Source organism: Nicotiana sylvestris, chromosome 4, assembly GCF_000393655.2.
Source record: "Nicotiana sylvestris chromosome 4, ASM39365v2, whole genome shotgun sequence".
Lineage (NCBI taxonomy): Eukaryota > Viridiplantae > Streptophyta > Magnoliopsida > Solanales > Solanaceae > Nicotiana > Nicotiana sylvestris.
The window spans coordinates 123,392,188-123,401,954 of record NC_091060.1 but is presented as its reverse complement, the minus strand read 5'-3'; the positions used below and the strand labels follow the sequence as shown (position 1 = coordinate 123,401,954).

Here is a 9,767-nt window from a genome sequence, read left to right as displayed (position 1 = left end):
TTTTCGTTCTACGGTGTGTGCTAGACTCTTAGCATGGCATTGTGATGGTACTTGTTAAGCTGGTGGGACAGTTCTCTCGTCTGAGTTATTTTCCATGATTGAGTACATTTGGAATGTTTCTAATTGGTGCACGGGTTGTACGTGTGGTGGTTTTAGATTGTATTAATGTGTCATGGCACTAGAGTAGACGGGTTGGACGAGATAAGGTCATTGAACCTAGGATGGATACTATCAGATTTGATTGGTGTATATTTGGAAGGATAATATTGAAAGTTAGCTTAGAAATTTGCCATAGTTCTTGTCAAAGGAGAGAGAGCTCCACAACCTATTGATCTAGTGAATGGTTATGAGTTTCTGCATGGTTCTGTCATCATTGGCAGTGTATGAAGGTGTTATAATGAGGCTTTGTTTGATAAGAGGTTTATTACCGACATTACATTCTTTTGAGCAGCTATGAGCATTTAAGTTATGAGGTATATCATGTGATTGTGTCTTGGATTATGGTTATGGCTTTATACAGTTTGTTCAGACTTATACAGTGTGTAGGTTGCAAGATTCAGATCAAAGAAACTCCGGATGTTGGAAATTGGATTCTAAGGCTTGATTGAATTAAGAAAATTTCAGATATGTTGTGTTATTGGACCTATATGGGATAGGGCGACGTGGGTTCACCCCCAGGTATATGTATGGTAAGGTTACACTGTGATTTGATGGCTTTGAGAACAACTCTAGGCACGTTCGAGGACGAACGTATGTTTAAGTGCAGAAGGATGTAACAACCCGATTGATCGTTTTGAGCATTTACACTTTGTTCGCTTGTTTGAGTCCATGAGTTGCTCCGTATGATGTATTATGACTAATGTGAATCGTCGGTTTTGGTTTTCAGGTTATTCGGAATTGATTTGGAAGAATGATTCTCAACTAGAAGCTATAAATTTGAAAGGTTTAACCAAGTTTTGACTTTTTAGCATTTGACCTCGGATTATATTTATGGTGGTTCCGTTAGCTCCGTTGGGTGATTAAGGACTTAGGAGCGCGTCTGGATCATGATTTAGAGATCCATAGTCGAATTGGGCTAGAAATGGCGAAAGTTAGGATATTGGAAAGTTTGACCTGGAGTGGACTTTTTGATATCATGGTCGGATTCTGATTTTGGAAGTTGGAACAGGTCCGTAATGTCAAATGTGATTTGTGTGCAAAATATGAGGTCAATTGGATGCGATTTGATAGGTTTCGGCATCGGTTGTGAAAGTTTAAAGTTTCAAAGTTTATTGATTTTGAATTAAGGTGTGATTCATCGTTTCAATGTTGTTATGTGTGTTTTGAGGTCTTAAGGGGGTCTGTGTTATGTTATGGGACTTGTTGGTATGTTTGGACGGGGACCCCAGGGGTTCGGGCGTATTTCAGATTGATTTCAGATCATTTTCCTTCATGTTTCCACTGCTGTGTTCTGCTGGTTTTCTGATGTCTTGGTCCTTCATCCCATTCGCGTGGCAAGAGTCGCGAACGCGTAGTGTATTTTGATGGAAGTGGCATTTTCTTCATTGGTCCGCATTTGCGAAGAGTTGGGGTTAGTCTCCTTCGCATTCGCGTATGAAAGATTGCATTCGTGTAAAGTTGAGCTAGGAGCTGGAGGGTCTTTCTTCATTGCTTCGTGAGGCTCGTGCCGCGTTAGTATAGTTTTGTCTCCAATGTGTATCGCATTCGCGAGGCTTGTGCCGTGAATGCGTAGAGCATTTTGGTAGCTGATAATTTTTGTTCATCGCAAACGTGATGGTTATCGAGGCGATTCTTGGAGCTATGGAGCTTGGATCGAGGCGATTCTTGAAGAAATTTTCACCATATGAATTGGGGTAAGTGTTCTCTACTCGGTTTGGTTATATTCCATGAATCTATTTTCGATTTTAGCTTTTGGTTGATGAATTTTAAGAAGAAAATTAGGGGTTTTTGCCTAAAGTTTCATAATATGATTTTTTGAGTTTTGAACATCGAATTGGATTCAAAATTGAGTGAAACAAGTATGGTTGGACTCATAATTCAATGGGTTGTCAGATTTTGTGAGTTTTGTCGGGTTCCGAGGTGCGAGTGTGGGTGTGATTTTTGGCCAGATTTAGGATTTGATTTAGGATTCGATCTTTATCATTTGGAACTGTTTCCTTGGGCTTTATTTGATATATTTGAGTTGCTTTTGGCTAGTTTTGAGCCGTTCGGAGGTCGCTATGCATGTGATGGCATTCTTGGAGCATCGTTTGGCTTGCTTGGTATTCAAGTTGGCTTGTTTGAGGTAAGTAACTCTTCTAAACTTAGTGCTAAGGGTATGAATCCCCAAATGTTGTGCTATGTAATTGATGATGAGGTGACGCACATGCTAGGTGACAGGCGTGTGGGCGTACACCCAGTGAACTGTGACTCTGTTGTTTTCATGGCATTGTTTAGTGGCCCAATTCTTGTTGATATCTGTGTTTTCACCATGTGATAAAGTAACTGAACTGTTAATCATGCTAGATATCATATTTAGGCTTTATGCTAATATTGTTAGGACTCATAGTGGTCTTGGCTTGCTGTCATCTCACTGATTTCATTGATATTTCGTACTCAGTCGTATTCATGCATTCATATTATATGTCAGTCTCAGTTGTTACTTATTGATACATCATATTATTGTTTCGGGTCTATTTTCATGACAATGTGAACTCGTGGGCGAGGCTAGTGATATTGATGACTGAGTGAGGCCGAGAGCATGATTATGAGTGATAGTTATGGGATCGGGTTGCACGCTGGAGCAGTTGTATTGATGATTATGATAGCGCTTGGGATGAATGAGCCCCTCCGGAGTCTGTAACACACACCTAGTGAGCGCGAATGATGCTATTGAGGGATGGATTTCCCTAGACGTGGATTTTTCCAAAGTACTTGATACCTGGAGATGGATTTCTCCACAGGGTTTGATTGCCCTTTTTCCTTGGTACTGGGTGACTTATCACTACAACAAAAATGGGCTTTAGCGTCAATACAAAACAGCTTTAGCGGCAATAACAATAGCCGCTATATCATTTACCGGCAATTAGTATTTTGCCGCTGAAGCGGGGGTCGGCAAAGCCTTTTGCGGCTTTTCTCACAAAAGCTGGTAAAGGGTATGATTTATTGCCGCTAAAAATTATTATCATTAATGGCAATTGTTTGCGACAATTACAATGGGTACTAAATCCAAACCAAAACGGCTAATTATACTTCTTTAACATCCATTTATATAATCGCTAAATTCAAAATAATTGCCGCTAAAAATTTGCATCTTTAACGGCAATTATTTTGTGGCGATTAATATGGCCATAGTATCCCTTCTGAAAACATCTTAGTTTGCCTTTTTAGCGTTCATTTTAGTGGCTAATATGTTTAACTAAATTACTGCTAAAAGTCAATATTTTCAATGGCAATTGATTTACATCAATTATAACGGCTGCAATATAGCTTGTGAAAATATCTTAATTTGCCCTTTTATCGTCCATTTTTATAGCTGGTATATACAACTAAATTAGCGCTAAAAGTCACAAGCGATAATAGCAATAGTTTAGCCACCATTAATAATAGTTACTACATTCGTCTTGAATATGACCCAAATAATAAAATATATTAATTAAAAAAATATAATATATCTTATCAAATCATAAAAAATAAAAGAAAGTACTAATAAAAATATTAATGTCACAATAACTTAAAACATAAACTTATCGTTTGGACTAAATAGCTAATGTCATTATATAACTAATCCAGGCGAATGGTGGTCTTCAAATGATCTTCGCAGCTTTTCATCATTTTGAAATCTTCCACCCACTAAATTATTGAACATCAGACTGTATGACCTAAAATTATAAAATAACTATGTCAAAAGATAAAATATAATGTGAAAAAATATCTTGCAGATTTCATCACTGTTTGATTCTTTGTCATCCATCTCCCTCATCTAACATCTATAAGCAAAAATAACTAGATGGATTAATAGACCAATAAAATGCATGTACAAACAATTATGCTTTTGCCATTTGGAGCTGGGAGAAGGATGTGCCCGTGTAAGATATGGTTGTAATTTACTTAAGTTGATCCTTGTGCATTTTTGAAAATCTATATATGCAGTGCTATTTGTCCTTTCTCTCAATGACATGTTGCTCAACTATCAACATGTATGTCACAAGGTGAGTGATATTAATTCATGCACCAAATTATGATGGTGAAATAATTTACTATTGTTTGTTGGCATTTATTGAGAACACTAGGTAAAAAAGAACTGGAAATGCCTAAATAATAAGTAAAGGTGCATTTCTGTTTTGTAATATGTTATTAAAGAAAGAATTGGAAATGCATTTATAATTAGAAAAGATGCAGTAATCTCAGGCTAGGAATTTCAAGCACAACTATTAACAACAACTACACCTCAATCCCAAACAAGTTGAGATCATCATCTTTATTAATAAATTGACTGGACATTGCCAATACAAAGGACCATTCATTTAAGATATCTAAAGTAGTGTGCCTATGTTCCATATACTAATCTATTCTTTTACTTTGCAGGCAATATATGTTGCAGACTTGGTAATTGTGATGGATAAAGGACATGTGAAGTGGGTGGAAAATCTAGTTGAGTTTTCTTGTCCTTCTGATGTAGCGTTCTCAACAATTGATGAACTTAACACTTGTTCTGAAGTTTAGTGGCAGTTTAAAAGATCAAATATTTCTAGTGAGAACCAACAGAAAGTTTCAGAGGGTAATTTTATATGTAGTCCCGGTGGAAATCAAAACGCTAATGAATCAGAGGCTCAGAAAGAAGGAAAAGTCGAATGGCAGGTGCTATATACATCAAAGGAGTTGCAGTTACAAAATATAAATGATGAGCTTTAAATGTCATATTGTGCTGGTCAAGCATTTAAAGCTATTCATTTTGCAAACTGATGATCATAAATGGGTAAAGGATTGCTAGTGTTTGTTGTCTATGGAGAGATATTGCTATTGAGTGTAGATAACCTTTTGCAGAAGGATTAATTAATAAGACTATTTAAGAAAAGCATAATATGTACGCATCACTGGCCCTGAAGACTACTACTCAGTCACTAGCAAACTAGAGAAAGTAAGAATTCAGCTTATGGAGATGCACTGATAATGTAAGAAACTAACTACTTTTTGATAGACCTCTTGGATTATCATTCTAGTGCTTTCCTCATCTGACCTCATTCTATTATGGAAAAGGTGAATTTAATTCAAGCAGGCAACTATGAATTGATTTACAAACACAAATAATGTCCGAATAAATAAATCATATTACACATATGATCACTATCACGAAGAATATTATTTTTAAAATAATTTACTATTATCACAACCTTACGACATTAACAACCGTGAGAAAAGAGAATATATAAAAGTAAGAAGCATCCAAGGTAAACCCAAATACAACAATAAATTAATAAAAAATCAAAGGAGGAAAACTCAAGCAGTAGCGACGAAGGACAAATATGAGTAGTACCGTGAGAAGGTTGAGCATTTTCAGCAAAACTATGCATCATTGATGTTTGTGATACTCGTTCATGTCCACTATTGGCGTCTGGGATCTAATAAATATTAACATGTTAGATAATAATACTTTTATATGATTAGAATTTTAGAACAATTTGGGAGGAGGTTGTTATGTCCGGAAGTGGAATTCAAAAGACTGGCATTTATGTTCCAGAAAATTTGGAATATAGCAAACTGAGACGAACAGAAGAGGAAATAAGTGAAGAGGACAGTAATATGTAGTCTTTCTTCTGCAACCATTGCTGGTAAACTAAGCCAAATCTAAGAAAACATTTGGAATCCTCTTTGTCTCATTAATGCCCGCTGTTGTGATTTTCTTTTGATTTATAGCTTCTCGTTGTGTAAAAAAAAACTACAATAAAATCCTTACATCTTTGTCTCTGACTGTCTTTGCCCAGTCAACAAGGAGGGGGGCCTCACAAAAGCATATTTAATGTCCTATTATCTAATTTATCTTGTGGACTTTTACACTCTTTCCAGCAGCACAGTGTTGACTAAGTATAATATGAGTATATAACAAATGACTTCTCATTTCATTTACCAAACATTGAAAGAGTCATGCTCCAGATGACTATTACAAGTAAAGTATGATCTCTGATTTATTAATTTGAAGAAACTTTGCATCTATTCAACTTCTAAATTCTCAAATTACATTTCTGCTTAAAGGACTACGAGGGAATAACCCAGTCTTTTAAGAAGATTTTTTTGACAAATTTAGTTCTTGAATTCCAATACCTGGGAATACACATTGCCGTCCCAAGCAACACTACGAAGAGGTTGCTCAGTAGATCTCTCACTATTGCTCATCCTTTCATTTATCATTTCTTGACCATAGAATACAAAATAAATCCATTTTGAAATTCATGAAAATGAAAAAATACACATGGTCTGACAGAGTCATCAAACCAAAAAAGGAAAAAATCATAGTTCAGAAATAGACACTATATACATATTTGAAACTTTGAGGAGAAGTCATCATATTGAAAGTTTGAAAGTCTAGAACACAAATAATTTTTCTTCTAGCCAACCATAGCAACAAGGGAGTTTATACCCAACTGTTTTCATGTTTTAGATATTTCCCAATTTATAAAATAAAAGAAAGAGTAAGAATAAATCAAAAATCACAAATTTGTACCTGGTAAGCAGAATTTTCCCCCGATATATTTGCTTTGAAGTTATCTCTATATCCTCTTTTGTTCAACTATTCTATACTCATTATTCACTTCTAAATCATATATTTTCTTATTCCAGAAACTTGAGAGAGATACATATCCCACTGACACTAAGGATTTGGTATTTTAAAATCAATAAACAAAATAACCAATCAACAAAGTACACTTTATTAGTTAGTGACAAGTACAATATACAAACTTATGCGCCTTATGTGCACGCGTGTATGAGTAGTGTATTGCATGTACACATACATGCGAAAGAATATATAGTTCCTGATAAAGTTTTTCAAAAAGCTGTTAAAAACTTTTCTAATAATTATATCACCAAGAAATTTCAAGGCCAATGGAGCACGGTTCGAAACTTAATAGATAATGGATAAGCCCTTTACTCTTCTCTACTTCCGGGCTCGTTCGAACCCTTATCTCAGGTTATTTTCAAAGCAAACACCATAAATGCCATTTGGTTAAGAAAAATTTTCACTATTTTTATTTTCACTCTTTTTTTAATCAAACTCCAATGTTCCTCATCTTTGTCTAATTTAGGAGTAATATTAAAACTTCGGGTGGAGATTATAGTTTTCTCCAACTTTACTTTTAAAAACAACTCCACTCAAATTTTGAGCAATAGACATTCTTCCTCTCAACATAAACGATCGAGATATGTAATTTTACATAAAAAAAAATCATTTAGCAAATTCGTACAATTAGAAAACATACATGATACTCTGCTAAAATACAGAAAAAATGCTATCAAATCCTTCACAAAACCTTGATCAATATTAACTTTTTCTAGGAACTTGTCTTCTGGCCAGTAAGATCGAATCCTTGTTGTAATGTTAATTGATTCACTATTTTTTTGTTTTCTCTGAGTACTCAAATACTACTTTATTTTGATCCAATAAACATATAAATATACTTCAAATTCAACTATTTCAATAATATTTTTGTTTCCTACCTAGTGTCTGATATTTACTTTCGGGCCCGAAAAATTTCACTTTAGGATTAAAATGCTCCTTCAAAGATAATTTCATACGCAAGATTCGAACTAAGCCTTGTGATCAAGGATGAAGTACTTACCGCTCCACACAACTTTGGGTGGTATTCTATTACTTATTTATTAGAAGTGTGATATTCTTTAGCTCTGTGTGCAGCTTATCGCTCTCTTTATAAAAGTGGTATAAGTCCAACACGCATGATTCAACTATCCAATTCTTGAAAAAAGAATAACTCGACGAAGAACTTCAGCAGCTTAGTCATACAGATGAACCAGAACAAACAATAAAGTTCATTATAATAGGAAAAGAGGGGTCATTCCTTCCTGGTTCTAATCTGTTATATCAACCAAGATTGATTGTATACTTGTACTTGCAGTGTATCAATAGTCGTTAAATTAAAAGCAAGACCAGCAGTTTCAAGTCACTAAAGGAAAAAAAATCCTATCATAGAAAAACATGAATTAGAGTAATAGGAGCAGTAAAAAACTTGACAAATGAATTTAACACAGATACCCTTAATCCTGAATCTACGCCCCCCTGTCACCATATGACTCAAACAAATATTTATAATCAGTCATTCAAATTTTAGAAACAAGAACTCATTTTTACTACAAGAAAATAAATTATTACGCCATCAACCACCACAAGTCATTTTCACATAACCTTAAGGAGCAACAATCATAAACAATATGAAAAGATACTTAACTGGTTTGACAAATGAACTGCAAATAAAAAATTCTCTCTTTTGAAGATACAATAAGGAAAAGACACAGGGTAGGCATGTTTTTCTTAGCAGAAACAATAAGAAAAGACACCTCCAGTTGCCACATGAATTTTCAAGAGAACCCAAATCACTCTAACATAAGAGCCTCCTGTTTAAGTTTCATTCTCCACAGAGCTTCATGTAATGCCTATGGAACATAGGGTAAGCCTCTTTATATAACATTCAAAAAGAGCTCTCAAATAAGCATTATTGTTTGACTCTGAATCTTCTGTAGGTTTCATCAGTTACATAGTATTGATGGGCAATTAAAGACATTAAATAAGGACTAAGTATAACTTTTGAGCCAATTAACTGAAAGTTTGCAACGGTACTAATGGACATGAGTATTTATCTGAGGAAAAAAAACTAAAAAAAAAAAATTGAGATAATTGATAAATAAGATCCTTGGCCAAAGAGAGGTAACTTATATATATGTATATATGTGTATATGTATATATATGTATATATGTGTATATATATGTATATATGTGTGTATATATGTATATATACATACATACATACATATATATATATATATATATATGTATATATATATATGTATATATGTATGTATATATATATATGTATGTATATATGTATGTATATATATATGTATGTATATATGTATGTATGTATTGCATAGACACTCAATATATTGCCTATACACTGCAAAGAAATTAATTTAATCAATCGACTATCAATCTAACCGCAGCCATTAATCACAAATGACTTAGCAAGCACAGAAAAGAAATATTTTCACAAATCCCAAAATGCGATAATTGGATAACAAAAATCATAAATTGGTACCTGGTAAGCAGATTTGTTTTGCCGATAGTTAGATATCAAAATTCACAAATCGGAAGGAGAAGAATGATTTCTGCAAGAATCTTGAAACCTACACAAAAAGAGAAGTTGGAGACGGATGAGAGGGATAGGATTTTCCTGGCATAATCAAAAGTTTTGGCCCCATCCAACGACGTGAAGATGATTGCAAGCCTGAAAACTTCGTACTACACATATTCTGGCCCATAATTTCATCTCCATGTATTTCAAAATTTCAAATTAATTGAATTAAAGACTTGCAACTTTATTTTTTTAAGATAATTGAAATAAATCAAGAACAGCTAATGGATTGCAACAACCACTTCATCATAATGCTATTATATACCTTAATAATGCACAACTGCTTTTTGGTCAATAATCAATTTGGTTGGAATTGATCTTTAGCGAATATCTTTTTTTTATTATACTAAGGGAGGCCTGACCGACATT

General features: G+C 34.2%; 1 long non-coding RNA gene across 2 annotated transcripts; it reads right to left on the bottom strand.

The window, feature by feature from the left end:
• Positions 1-3,717: 3,717 nt before the first annotated feature.
• Positions 3,718-9,524, bottom strand: LOC104222073 (uncharacterized). Of its 2 annotated transcripts, none has more exons than XR_709867.2 (3): positions 9,303-9,524; positions 5,516-5,600; positions 3,718-3,860 (listed from the first exon to the last, which is right to left on the bottom strand). It is a non-coding gene; the product is annotated as an uncharacterized lncRNA (long non-coding RNA). The 2 variants fall into 2 exon arrangements; XR_709868.1 differs by lacking the exon at positions 9,303-9,524 and adding an exon at positions 6,701-6,931.
• Between the last annotated feature and the right edge of the window lie 243 nt (positions 9,525-9,767).